Below are 14420 nucleotides of genomic sequence, written 5' to 3' on the forward strand. Positions count from 1 at the left end.
CCTGACAGAGCTTAACAAGCATCTAACTTTAAACACACCCAGGGTCCCAGTGTAGTTGGAGGCACTGCTCGCATCCTTACACGTTAAGCACCTGCTTAATGAAGTTTTTAACACCAAGATTGGCACCAAGGGACCTGTGGCCATGGGTCCCATTGTTCCCCCCTGTGCCAGGGTTCTCCTTTGGGATCACAGCTCTGCCGTCAACATGTTCCATGCTTGTCCTCATCTCACAATGCCAGAGTAGAGGCTGAGATGAATGTGCCTCATCAAGCGTGTCCTTCATGAGGTAGGGGGGGAAACGATGAGGTTCTGGAGGATGCACGTGGAGAGAAGCTGGTCTCTCGGAAGGAGAGGGCTCCCCAGCGGTCAGAGGGAGCAAGCAGAGGGCAAAACCTGCCCTCCTGAAGCTCAGATCCTGCAGCCACATGAGCCCAGCAGCCTGGAAGAGAGGGGTCCGGGATGCCAGGGGCACTCACAAGGATGATGGTGCTCCCACGCTGAGCCCAAAGGCTGGCAGAGGGCACCTGGAAGCGCGGGTTCAGAGCCGTGCACAGGGCTCTTCATCCAGTTTTCCTCTCATTTTGCATGGCTGATGCTCCCGCTGTAGTCCTCAAAACCCCTCTCCTGGCATCCTTCCCTGCGGTGCTGTGCGACCTCTCAGCAGCACTGACGTCCTTGGCAGGGAAGGAAAGCATCAGCCTCCTCCTCCTGCCCTTGTCTCTGCTGAGATCCAGGTTAAAGCTGATTTCCACATGAGGCTCAGCCACCGCCGCATCCCTGCCTGCCCTGGAAGCTGTGGATGCCGAACGGAGCAGCCTTGGTGGAGCACAAGATTTGGTCCGGCTCCGCTCCGGTTTGGTGCCTCAGGAGCGCCGGGATACCCGTAAATTCAGTCTGAGCTTCTCCAAATCTATTTGCTTGATCAGATTTATGTAGCAATTCCAGGACGAGGTGAATAATGAAAACGACTCATGAATATTTCATTCTTGTAAATCACGTAATTCATATCTATTCACAAATATTTGCTTTGCCTTATAAAGCAGATGAATAATTTACAGAAATACGCAGCAAATATTTTAAAGGAAATATGAAATCTGTCGACTACATTAATCACCAAATATTATTCAACTTACACTGGTTTAGCTTGCTGACAGATAAATTCTCTGTTTACGAGAGGAGCAGGTGACATTTCCTGTATTAAAACATGAGGACATGAAGCTCACTTCTTCCTATGACAGAGGGATTTTCACGCCTCCCTGCTCACTCCAGGCAGGAGACTCAGCCACGGCTCTGGGAGCCTGTTCCCACTCCATGGCTGCGCTGTGGTGAGACCAAAAGGCTTCTGGAGCAAGCGGTGGACCCGGAGCCTTGGTTCCAGCAACAAAGTCCATGCCCTGGGCAGGCATCCGCAAGGAACCATCTTCCTGCATCCCCTTCTTGCTGTCTGAGAAGGGGGGACAGGAGATTTTTGTCCCATTCCCTTCTAATACAAAGGGCATAAACCCCATTGTTTGGCAATGGCTGCGGTTCCTTCATGCCGAGGAAGTGGGGTTTTATCCTAAGGATGCATCTCCTGCTACCACACGGCGTGGAGGAGCTGCCTCTACTCGCAGCATCGGGGCCTGTTACAGCAATGCCTTTGCCCATTAATGCCAGAGCCAGGGGCTGAGCCCCAAACCCCTCCCGAGTCATCGGGCACAGTCACAACATGAGGCACGCGGTCACCAGATTTGCCTTAGCAGATGGGCTGTTACAGAGAGGGGGGCTGAGATGAAAGTGTTTTGCTGCCACTTCTACCAAAAGAAGTGTTTTTATCCAGAGAAAATAACAGTGCCTCAGGGTGGGTTTTTTTAATTATTTCCTTGCTTTTTCAGTCTTGTTTTGATAACAGGACTTGGCTGCACCAGCCGGAGCAATCACTGCAAACACTTCCTCAGCAGCTAAAAGGGAGACAGAGGAAGCTGCTTTTGGTGTGCCTGTTTTCCACAGCCAGGGCTACATAACACCAGCATCCCCCTGATCCCTGCCATCCCTCCCCAGGTCCTGGCCATCCCTTGGGCCATGGCCGTGGTGTGGACCTACCGGCTTTTCTTGGCCATCAGCTCTGACAATAAGCAGTAAATAAACTGTTAAATTTTCTGATTTTACAGTAATTCCCCCCAATTATTCAGCTTTTTAAAAAATCAGCTGCTTAAACAGAGTATTAAGAGAGTGCATTAATCCACCTGTATTTGGATGATAAAGCGATTAATCCCATGGATCTACATACAGCGGTGGTTTGGTGACGAGCACCCTGTCGTTGGTGGGGGTTTTGCCGAGCGCTGTCCTGCAAAGGGCTCCATCCCTTCGGCAGGCACCAGGGATGCAGGGGACAGGCAGAGCATCCATCACCTCCTGAGAAGGTCACCTCAGCCACTCCATATTCATCCATCCAACAGCTTCATCGCGGGGGCCCCACACTGAACGTTTCACGTCTCTGCTTCACCTCATCTCTTCGGTCCCAGGAACCTCTCCAGTGATGGAAGCGGAGGGGATGGACAGGGCTGCAGGCACTTCTCATCAGCACATCACACCCACGCCAAGCGAGGCAGCCCCTGTCAGGCAGGAACGAAGGTTAAAAGGACTTTGTCAGCTCAGTTCTGCAACCCAAATACCAAAGCAAGGGAAACTGGAAAACCCGACTGACAGAGCTGCGGAGCGCAAAGGAGAGGGCAAAGGCACTGAGAGCCCCCTCTGCCACCCTGAAGGCAGCAATAGCTGCTCCAATAAGGAGCTGAAAGGGCTGAGGCACCCAAAAACCAGGCTTCGGTACCTTTCCACATGGGAAACTCTGATCTGCAGAGCAAGAGTGGGGTCTGCCACCACCTCCTCTGCCTTTGCAGTGCAGACACAAGGCGACAAGGGGACAGGACAGCTTTGTGATGCCTCAACTTAAACACAGCTTCTTCGAGACCTCCCCGGCCTGATTTAAGCAGAGATTGGGCACAGATGTGGGGGTTTGAGGCAGATCCTCAAGGAGTGGGGCTGCAGCCATTCCTGCATGCTGGTTTCTTCACCCCAAAGCCAGCAAAACCTGCTGTCCCTTTTTAGTATTCCTGCCATTCACAGCGCATCTCCCAACCTATTCATCTGTAACATCTGTAGGCCTATTAAGAGGGAAATACAATTTCATAGTCACAGATAAGAGATTAGACAGATCAATTGCACCCTGAGAAACGGGCCGAGGAAAAACTCCTTTCCAAATGGCAGCGTGGAAGGTTTTTGCTCTCCTGGCCGATTGAGCTGCGGGTCCTGCCACCAACTCTGCTGGTCCTGTTCTCATTAAGGGAGGAAGGAGTTTGTGCGCTCAGTGCTGAGGTATCCACTGACCAGCCAGGGGATCTGTACTTAGGGATCTTTTGGGGGGATACAGGGTGAGCCCCCCCCCTTTCCCACCTCAGGGCTTTGAGCCTGGATGTTTCCCCCTGTTCTGGTGCAGGGAGCACGCAGCGTGCCAGCACGGAGCACACCGTGTGCCGCGGCAGGGGCTGTTACCATACAACGTGACACGCTGCGCTAGGCTGGAAGAAGAGAGGCTGTCAAAACATTTAGCAGCAGAGGTAAATTGAATCCACCGCATCCACAGATGGGGGATTCTGCACAATGGCTCTCAGAAGGCCTCAAATAACCTGAAAAGTGGTGCCACAGAGGCAGGCAGAGCCACAGCCCTGCGTGTGCATGGCCACGACCCATGGCTTCTCACAGCACCATCCGCAAAGAGCATCACTGGTACCCACCCCAGCAGCCAGGGGAGTGGGTGAGGTGGGTGCAAAGGGATGGGAAAACACAGGGACATGGCCCCAGGGGCTGCTGGAATGGCCAGAGGCCACTGCTCCCCATGGACCTTTGGGAAGGAGCCATCCCCAGGAGCTCCTCAAACCTGCCTGTGTTCAGAAAACCCTGAATTATTTATAGCCTGTTATCATCCCCCAGGTATTATTTGTGTAACCATTAGATTCTGTAAAGTGTATGAAAGCAGCTGTAAAATACCAAGCATCTCCTCACCTCAACTGGGAGCTGATTATTTTCCTGCCTGATTTACCAAGCTCCTTCTCAGCCACTTAACCCTTTGCAGCCATCACCAGTGAAGGGGTGTGAGCACTTTGGAGCGTTGTCAGTCCTCAGCATTGGCTCCTGCGAAAGGGCCTGAGCACCAGCTGCAAGGAGAGCAGTGGGTTGTTCACTCCTGCACTGGAAGCTTCTGTCCAAACAGGAGAAGTTCTTGACTGGCTCATCTCTGAATAAATATGTTCTTAAAAACCCGATTTATTCAGCAGTATAATGAATGCCGTGCCTTTTAAATGTGACAGTGGGGAAAATACATCGGCCTTCTGCAGGCTTAAATGTCATCTGCAAAGATGAGGCTTTCTCCTCCCTCCCTCCCGCTCATGGGGCATCCTTTGATTTACTGGGTTTTAGAGGGGCTTGGGACCAGCGCAGCTCTGGGACATGGCATCCTGCAGCCCCAGCACTGCCCCAGTGAAGGGCAATAGCGATCAGAGGAACAGGGTTTGGGATGCAGGAAGCATAAACCCCTGGAGCTAAGCAGGCTGCCCAGGAGAATGATGCCTCACTGGGGTGCCCAGGTGATGGGAAGGTGGCTCTTTTTGTGCCCGTGTCAGCAAAACGGAACAGAAAGACACTTCAATGTAAATTTAAAGCCTACCAGAAAATAAAACAGAAGCAACAAAGTGGAGTAGAAAATAGCCCTCAAGTCACTTAGCACAGGCACGATGAGAGGCTTGGACAAGCTGGAGAAATTACTCTGGAAAACGAGCACTCCAGAAACCCAATAAACTGCTCCAAAGACACAGAAAATTACCCTTGTATTGATCACAGGCACTGAAGCAAACCAATAACGTGCACGCCCACACACCAGGGCTGCCCTCACCACCCCAAAAATGAGCCTTCACCTCCCATGCAGGAACGAGGAGCCTTTGGAAACACATGCAGGAGACAAGGCACCATGGAGGGAAACTCAAGCCTCTGTGCAGGTTTAGGTGAGGGTAGCCAAGGGCGGATGGCACCCACAGGCACTGCGGACCTGGCCGAAAGGAAAACCAGGTAAAATGAGGATTTTCAGCTTCTAGTGCCAAGGGAGAGCCATATGGATCAACACTGAGAGAGGCAATGCGCGTTCCAAGGTACCTTTACCAGCGCAGTGGCAGGGAGGGGATGCCCTTGGTCCACAGGGCATCGTTGCCCTGCAGTCAGATCCCTGGACACCACTGAGGAATGGCCCTGCCAAAAGCAGCAGCTGGGATGCTGTAAAAGATGGGGGGGGGGAACCGAACATGTTTTTCTTTCAGCTGATTGAACCAACTGTATTAAAAACTTCACGTTTAATATGCATGACCCGCTCCGTGCTCTCCACTCTAATAGATTGGTGGAACGTCTCGCGCAGCTAAATCATCGGGGGCGGATGGAACACAAGGGGCCAGTTGTAAATGCGAGGGGAGAAAAAAAAACAACTAAACTAGGCCCATAAACCACAAACCAATTTTCCCATCTTGGCCAACAGATTTTAAATGGGAAATGTGATCACGGAGCAGGAAGAGTTCGGGCGCTCCTGGATGCACATGAAGGGCAAAGCGTGGTGAGTGCTCCCCTCATGCGATCAAGGGCATGAGCCTTTATCAGCTGCTACGTTAAAACCCTGCTGCTGAACACGATGATTTCGGAGCCCTTTAAAGGTGCGTTGTAGCTTTGCTGCCTCCTAATTGCCTAAATGTTCTGCATGATTCTTGTTTTTCATTTCAGATGGGAAAACACCATAAACTCACTAATTAATTACTCTTTAGCCCCGGTGTATCCGCTCAAGCGCACGCTTCGCTGTGCAACCTCCCCATGGCACTCCATGGGGATCGTCCTCCGAGCCTCACTGGAATCCCTGGAAAACAAAGGAGAGGACAAGGAGCTGGGTCCTGGGTTTTGGCATTGGCAGCAGCCGTTCATGCAGTCCCACCCCTCACTGCGCTGCGCCTGGCTTCAAGAAGCGGAATCTACCGTGGAGGTGACAGCAACCGGTGATTGATGGACTTCATATTTCAAAAGCCCACGAGCTGTCAAAGGGAAGATGTTCAGAGAATCTAAAGCAGCTCCGAGTACCACTGGGGCTGGAGCAGGGTACAAATAATACAATCAAAAGGGGGAAAGGAAGAGGAAGGAGGTGGCACTGACCGAACAGCAGCCGGCTCCCAAGCTCACCATCCTGGTCTTGCTCCCGATGTTTCCAGAAGGCTCCGTGGGTTCTGACAGCCAGCCCTTCCCTCTCTGCTCCTCCTCATTCTTCTGCCGTCTCCTTTCTCGCTGAAAACATCAGCTCCGCTTTACCTGATCCCATCACGCTCTGTGCCTGATGATGGTTAAAGGCAGGGCAGGGTAATGAATCCAGGGGGGGAAAAAAAACCCAAGTGAAAGCCTGGGCAGGTGAGTGAATCACTGCTTGGCACACAGAGCTGGAAACCAGTGCTGTGTTTTGCGTTTAGAAATCACTTGTGTTTTCATTAACTCCAAAAGCAAACAGGCAAATGTAAATGTTAGGATTTCAAATGGAAACACACCGATGCGAAAACAAGAGGTTTCATTTCCTTAACTCCTAAGGAATGCCTGCTGGTGGGAAGGTGGGGAGCTCAGCCCTGCTGAGGTAGAAGTGTGGGGCAGGGGGGGTTCATGGCTGCATGGTGCATCCCTGGTCCAGGGGTCTATCCCGGTACCCATCACCTTGCACCGTGTGCTCCCAGAGCCCTAGGCAGCTGTTTGTGCCCCTCATGCTCCATCAATCATTTTTTCATAGAGTTGGAAGATTATAGCTTCTTATACACTACCTCCGGTCCAGCCTGCCATGGGAAAACTCCGGGGAGAAATTCACAGAGATGTATTAAAACCATCCAACACTTTCTCCATGGCAACTGGGACCGGTGCAAATCCCATCAGCCCCGCCTGGAGCGGGATGAGAGCTCCTCTGCTTCCAGACGCCCAGATTCCAGCAGATAGAGGGGAAACGTCTCCATTAGCCCAAGATGCCTCCCAACTGTAACACACAGTAACACCTGATTAACGCCGAAGCACCTATCACTCAGGAAATACATTTGTCTGAGGCTCCCCAGCAACTCACGCTTGCCCTGGCCTTTTCTTTGCTCATCTGAGAGATCCTGTATGAACACACATATCCCCGAGTGCTCGAGCAGACAGGGAAAGAGAAGGGATGCGGCTGGGCAGAGCACAGTCACAGCCACACGCAGAACACCACTGAATTGCCTGACAGAGATCAAATGAGAGCATGTTTATAACGATGCATAATTAATAACACTATTACCAGCGTTCAGAGCCTCGATCTTTGTTTGCCATCCTGCCCTCAGCCCTGGGAGCTTCCGGATGCAGGGGGAGAGGGAGCTCCCTCAGCAAGGAGCAGGTTTCAAGTGTTTAATACCAAAAGTTACAGCCAGAGAAGGTCTTTAAAAATAGCCCGAGGTCTGTGCACGGATGCCACTGCGGGTGGGTGAGAGGGATGTCCTACATTCCCCAGCTCGCTTAATCCCTCAGACTGATGACAAAATCCCCACTCATCCCCCCGGTATGAGCTCCCGGCTCCATCTCCAAGAACCTTGCCCATAATTAAGGGCTTCACCTTCCCCAGCAGTTGCCTCAGGCCGGTTTTGGCCGGTGCAGGGGCATCCGTTGTGCTGCCTGTGTAAACCAAGGGGGACAAGGGGACACGGAACAGGGCTTTGCCGATGTAGCCAGCCCAAAGCCTCCCTCTCCGAGTTAAAAACAGTCGTTTGAGCCACTGGAGCGAATCTGCAGCTGTATTTCAACTCAACCCACCACCAAACTGCGAGGGAGCCAAACCCTTTGAAGTCTGCCATGTCCAATCCATTATTAATCACTGTAAATCTGGTATAATCTCTACAAGCATATTCCGCTGCCTACAAATAGGCTGGTGCCAACTTGCTCTAATAAATCCTGCGTCAGGGCAGCTATTGTGTCTCCTCTTCATGCAGCATTTCCCAGCAGAAACATTTAAACAATAACAATCTCTATTTGGTGCAGTCACTTTTGTTTCAGAAGACTATGGTCTAACAGATTTAAAGCTTACAGAAAGGCCTGGATTTATGGCATGGTTTCTTCCCGATGCTTTTTTTGTTTCTAATAACGCCTGTGAAGCATTAAATGTCTCCATTTGGGTTCCTAACTTCATGCCAGAGCAAGAAAACTGTTCTTCCTACCCCAAACTTCAGGGCTAAAGTTCGACTGAGAAGGACCATTGCTAAAAGGCAATTGAGCATCCAGAAACTGCTGGTAGCTCTAGAGAGCTGGGATGGTGCATAGAGAAAAAGGGGAAGGACACATCAGCACAAGGAGCGAGGACTTTCACAGAGTTAGCAAGAACTGGTGAGTTACCTCCTCCTACCTTTGTGAAGCAGCCATTGAGGGTGAAGATGAGGCTGGATGAGCCGTACAAGGATGAGTTTTCCATGCAGCCCACAAGGAAAGTGTTTGCTGCTCAGTGCTTGGGAGGAAATGCAGTGCTGCTGGGGAAAGGGAACACAGGAAAGAGAGGCCAGAAACCCCCCAAATAGACACTGGCCAGACGGAACCAAACCCAAGGGTGAGAAAACTGACCCCCAGTTGCACAGGGGGGGCTATGCAAAGGGAAGAGGCTTGTACTAGGAGCTGCCACACAACCCCTGTGTAAACCAGAGCTGTGTACATAAACTGCTGCAGATTTACCAACACTCACTTTGCTCTGGTCTATATCAAACAGATCCTAATTTGTGTGAGCACCACTGAGGTTTGCTTGGAGGAACAGGGAAGCTTTGAGCTCTGACAGTCTCAGATGCACAGACCTATTCCCATGGCTTCAACATGTGGCTCCATGCACATCAGCCTCCTGCATCTGCCAGCACCAGAAGCCCTTCTCCATGCTGGCAAACAGGTCTGGGCTGCCTGGCTGCCAAGGAGCAGGGTAGAAGCTCAGGCTGCTCCTGTGGGATGCTCTGTGGGATGCCTGGAACTGGAAGTACAGCAGCCAGCCCCAGGGATGCTCATCCCTGCTGTCACCCACAGCCTGGCTGCCAGGTCCTTGCGGCAGGGCTTGGTCGGCGTGGTGCCTGAGGATGCTCACTGCAGGCCTCTGTGGTGCGAGCCCAAGCAGCCAGGGGAAGGAGCTGTGAAGGCTGTTAGCCCATGGGCAGGCTGTTTTCTCTCTCGCTGACAAAGGAGTCACAGCTCCCAAAGCAATTTAGCCTGGGAATAAACATCCAAGTACTCACTGCTAAGGCTGAGGCACTAAATGAGCAAAGCAGAGGGAGGCTGCAGCGAACTCAGCTTCCAGTCGCTTGGTTTTCACTTGACTTCCTCCACTGGCAGCTTGCAGGGACTAAATGCTCTCCAAGAGGAGCAGCTCTTCCCTCCCTGTGCCAAGGACTCTGGCCAAAAAATGCTTTTCCCCCTCCCCTGGTGCTGCTCATTAATTTTGTTTGTTTGGTTTCTTTTTTTAAGGCTTTCCCTGGTTTCCCAATTAGGACATGGTTGAAACAAGAAAAGGAAAACTTAAGGCACAGAGAACTCGGTTGGATCCTGAGTGTGGGCAGGGGGCATTGCTGAGATGCTTAAACTCTGGTTATGGGATGGTGCGGGCAGCCAGGCCACCTCAACTTCACCTTCCTCCTCCTCCCTCCAGCGTAACTCATGCAGCATCTTGCCACATGGATAAATCAGCAGTAAAAGTGCTCTGGGAACTCACTTCAAACTGATTCATTTCAATGTCTCTGACAGAGCTGCCACAGAAGCTGAGGAGCCAACAATGCGGTTTCTACCAGGGAAGCAGAGAGATACCGGCCACAAATTACATGTAAATGCCACACAGATGATGAGGCTGCACCCGTGAAGGTTCCTCTCCCCTTTTGTGGCATTGAAAAGGCTCAAGACAGTGGTCTGACCCAGGAGCTGCCATGGCACAACCTTTCCTGCAGGATCAGGCCTCACCAGAGGTGCTTCCCTCCACCAACACTGGGTACCAAACTCTAGAGCTGCACTCTCCTCCCTCCGGCCCTCACCTTTGCAGCTCTGAGGCTGAAACACGTGTCTAACAACAGGAAATCAGCACGTTCATGTTCACCTTTTGGGAAGCAGTTGGGTATGGCCCTTCTAATGAAGAAGGGTATCAATTTCATTGCTTGTAAGAGACATCCAAGGCTGACTCCATCACTGTCAGGGAGACACAGCGAAGCTGGTGTGAGCTGCCTGCTGGGAGCCAAGAGCTTTCTTCATTTACAAAAAGAATGAGACACCCCGTGCCTGCTCCCTGCGAGCAGCTTTCTACCCTAGTTCAGCATTCCCTGTACTTGGAGTCCCTCTCGAAGCCTGTTGTGAGCAGTGATTTTGGTAAATAAACTGCCAGGGGCATTCCCATCACTTCATTAAGGGGTACGTGCCTGACCCCCCAGGATCAGATTTTCTGATGGCTCAAATCAGGCTTCATGGCAGTGCCTGGAGTGAAGTGAGGACTAATTGCATCTCCTGGGGCTCCACCACATCCCGCCCTCCTCCCTGATTGCAAGCAGCTCATTAGTTCGCTTCTGCAAGCGCAGCACCCCATGTGGGGCTGGCTGGTGGGGAGCCGGGACACGGCGCTGCACATCCCCACCATGCTCTGCCCTTCACATCACCCTGACCCCCACTGCTCCCCTGGGCCCTCACGCCAAGGCACAGGCAGGTATTTGGCCAGGTTTGATGTCCCCAGGCACACAATATGGTCTGGGGTTGGCTAAGGCTTGCAGCCACACTGGATGTGGACCAGCATCACTCCTGCCAGGGGAGGGTGAGGAAGGGGGATGAAGGCATCCCTTCCTCCAGGGGTGCCGCTACACAAGGGTGCACGTCGGCTCTTTCTTGGCACTTGCCAAGGTTTACGTGGAGAAGGAAACGAAAGGAAGGCTTCGGTAATGACGTGCGATTGGCTGCAGTAACAAGCTTCTCCAAAAATACCTTTCTTCCGCTGGAGATGCTCTATTTTTAGAGCCTTAAAGCATCACACTGGCAAGCAGCGGGGTCACAGCTTACCTTTAAACTCTGAAACTCTGCCCTTGCGCAGGCACCTTGGGGGCTCAGCCAGCTCTCAGCCGTGATGACACACAGCAGGCCCACGAGCAAGACCCGGCTTCACCTATTGTTCAGTCTGGACGTGTCTGGGCACCGTCCATCCAGCAGATCCCTTTCTCCTTGACCCTGTGCACTCAGCACATGCCTATGGAAACAACTGATAACTTCAAAACGCACAGCGAGACCTCCAAAAGAGGAAATTCCGTCCCTCGCGTAAAGCAGACACCGGCGCTCAGGCTCAGAAGTAACCCCCTGCATGTCGGGATTCTTTTCCCCTGCTCCCATAGATCACAAACAGCGGTGGTTAAGCAAACTACCGCCGACCCGGGAGCCGCTGGGCAGCAGTGGGAACAGGGCTGCGGGACAGCCACGGAACGGAGCACTTGGTGTAAAACTAAAGCCCCGGCAGCTCCATCAGCACAAGAAAAGCCGTCATTTGCATGTCAAACCACCGCGGCTTGCAGCGGCAATTTCCCTCGTTGTAGCTTTCTTGGTTTACACAGGGTAATGCAATGAAGCGCCTCATCTGCAATACCTATTCAAGAACGTGATGGGGCTTTTTTCCCCCTAAACCTACGCAGCTTCTGCAGAAAGTCTTCCCACTGAGACATCTGAATACCTGCTGCCAACAGCTCTTGAAAGAGCTTTTTAACGCGAAGGTTCAAGAGGAGATGTCTGCTCATGGCATAAGCCCACCCAGCTGCATCTGAGGGTCCCTGCCCTGGAACAAGTCACATCCACGCTGCTTGTCATGTTCATGATGACCACTAAAACAGTGGGAATGTGTTCTCCTGACTGACACGGAATCCTGTTTCCCCAGTAATGAGCCCCAAGACATCAGCAGCCCCCTTACCTGTCCCCATTTATACCAATGGAATTGATGCATCTCTGATAATGCCCCCCATCATTTTCCCACTGCACCGATTACTGCCTGACAGCTTTCCTGTTTGCCCAAATCAAAAGACAATCTCTGCAGGCTTCCCTTAACAAGATCCTGCATCACTTCCTTCAGGAACAAGCAAATTAGCTCATGGGGAAAAAAGACATCCTCAACCTGGTTCTGAGATCTGGAAGCAGATATCAAATTTGAGTAATCTACATGACATTTAAAGTGTCCTCTTGACTGAAGAGGAAACAGAACTAAAGTGCAAACGACTTGATTGGTCCCTTGTAAGGGGCTGCAGATACAGCCTCGCCTGGTGCCTCTGCAACGAAGCACAGCTCAAACCCAGCAGAGACACGAGTGTGTGCCTGGCTATGACACCCAGTACCCGTCCCACCACGCTCCTGCCATTCCATGCTTTGCTCACCGGTTCTGCTGTTTCCTGGTCTGCTCCTGCCTGTTCCCAAGCTCTGCTCCCACACGAGAAGCCCAGGCACTGGCCAGGCTGGGCTGCGACATTCCCAAGGGCCACAACATCCTCACCAGCATCCAATGGGGCAAGGTGGTGCTCTGCTGCAGAGCAAGGACCTGGTTTGCAGGGAGGCACTGCTGTTATCACTCCCTTTGTGAGATATTCCCTCCTTTGTCTAAGGCCAGTTCAAAGCAGATAGGGGGAAACGCAGCTTTCCCTGGCCGTGCAGACTTCGAGGAAGAGAAAGGCTGCCCTGCTCTGGAATAACAGAGAGAGAGAAAGGAGACACCTTGCCCTCTAATGAGGTGATTTATAGCTTCCATCAAAGCAGGCTCCTCTGCAGCTGAGCTCAATTTCCCCAGGGAGCCACACTCACCGTGCCCAGGCTCCCACCGGAATCCCATCCTCAGCTGGGAATCCTCACCCTGTTCCATGCTGGGGTGGGGGTGCTTCAACAGGTGATTCCATGTACCCCATTATGTGGAGGAGCTCGAGTTCCTTGTCCACTAACACAAATGTAATCTGTTTGTAAGTAACATCCATAATCTGCTTAACATAAGTAATGAACCTCCTCTTATTTGCACTTGCCAGTGTTCATTACTTCTTTCATTGTGCACAAATCTTCCACCAAGCTCAATAAAAAAGGCTTCCTGGATTTAGTTCATCCCAAATCCCTGCGTGCCGTGCACCCTGTACGGGTCATAAGGATGTGAAAAACATGTGCATGTAGGGACAGGCCAAGGGGAATGGCTTTAACCTGCCAGAGGGGAGATGGAGATGAGCTCTTAGGCAGAAGCTCTTCCCTGTGAGGGTGCTGAGGCGCTGGCACAGGGTGCCCAGAGAAGCTGTGGCTGCCCCATCCCTGGCAGTGTTCAAGGCCAGGTTGGACACAGGGGCTTGGAGCAAGCTGCTCCAGTGGAAGGGGTCCCTGCCCGTGGCAGGGGTTGGAGCTGGAGGAGCTTTAAGGTCCCTTCAACCCAAACCATTCCATGATTTCTAAAGTTGCACCACAACAGGTATTGAGAGAAACGTCACCACTGCTGTCACTTCCCAAGGACCTGTGCTGCCGTATCCCACACCTAACAGTGTAAACCAGACAGGGCTGATAGCAGTAACAGAGCTGGGACGTTTGGGAATTCCATTAAAAGTGAGGAATTCCATTTATGGGAGGCTCGACACCGTGCGGCTGCTCCGGCACACCAGCGCTGCTCAAGGAACACGCGTTTTCCACCAGTGCCAGTTGCTTGCTTGCATTAGAAAATCAAATTATTCCCATTTATAGATGTTTCATAAGGCTTCCTGAAGTGTAAAATGCAGCGAATGCTTCCAGGCTGGGAGCAGGCATCTGGAGCTGAAGGGGTCTGTGCACCGCTGCAGCCTGGCCCGCAGCCGCCTTTCCACCATCCCTTCCCATGGCTCCCCTTTCCTGGCAGCAATTGGGTGGGACAGACCGAAGCTGGCTCATTCATTAGCAAACTGTTCCATAATCAATCAGTTTGTACAGAATTGCTCCTGTGCACATAATCTTGCATTTTTCACAAAACTATCATCACTTTTCAGTTAGTTCCACTCGAAGGAACAAGGGCTCGTGCTTTCATTTGAGCAGATGAATATGGATGACGTGCTTGTTCTCTCTGGGGCTGGGGAAAATCAGATTACCCAGCTTCCCAGCAAGTGAAATACGGGTGGTGGAAGCAGTGGTGCCTGTTGGCTGCTCCAGAACCCCCCTCCAGCAAATTGGGCTCCAGAGTGCCTCAAGTTTGGCCAGTTTTGGGTTGCTGCTCTTTAATGGCACCAGAAGCACCCCTCACAGTGCTTACTGTTTATCTATTATTTACCTATTATTTCACCTCCCCAGGATGAGCATGGATCAAGTAGAGGTGGGAAGAAGTGCATGGGGAGGAATATGGCATGAGGCGG

At 51.9% G+C, this 14420-nt stretch overlaps 1 long non-coding RNA gene across 1 annotated transcript; it reads right to left on the bottom strand.

Annotated features, from left to right (window-relative positions):
- Nucleotides 1-1699: 1699 nt before the first annotated feature.
- On the bottom strand, nt 1700-12771 carry LOC134161559 (uncharacterized). Its single transcript, XR_009964023.1, has 5 exons — nt 12456-12771; nt 8453-8573; nt 6867-7072; nt 6247-6394; nt 1700-2594 (listed from the first exon to the last, which is right to left on the bottom strand). It is a non-coding gene; the product is annotated as an uncharacterized LOC134161559 (long non-coding RNA).
- Nucleotides 12772-14420: the final 1649 nt, after the last annotated feature.

The sequence above is a fragment of the Pezoporus occidentalis genome, unplaced genomic scaffold, assembly GCF_034315485.1.
Source record: "Pezoporus occidentalis ecotype Australia unplaced genomic scaffold, CSIRO_AGI_Poc_V1 ctg176, whole genome shotgun sequence".
In the NCBI taxonomy this organism is placed as follows: domain Eukaryota; kingdom Metazoa; phylum Chordata; class Aves; order Psittaciformes; family Psittacidae; genus Pezoporus; species Pezoporus occidentalis.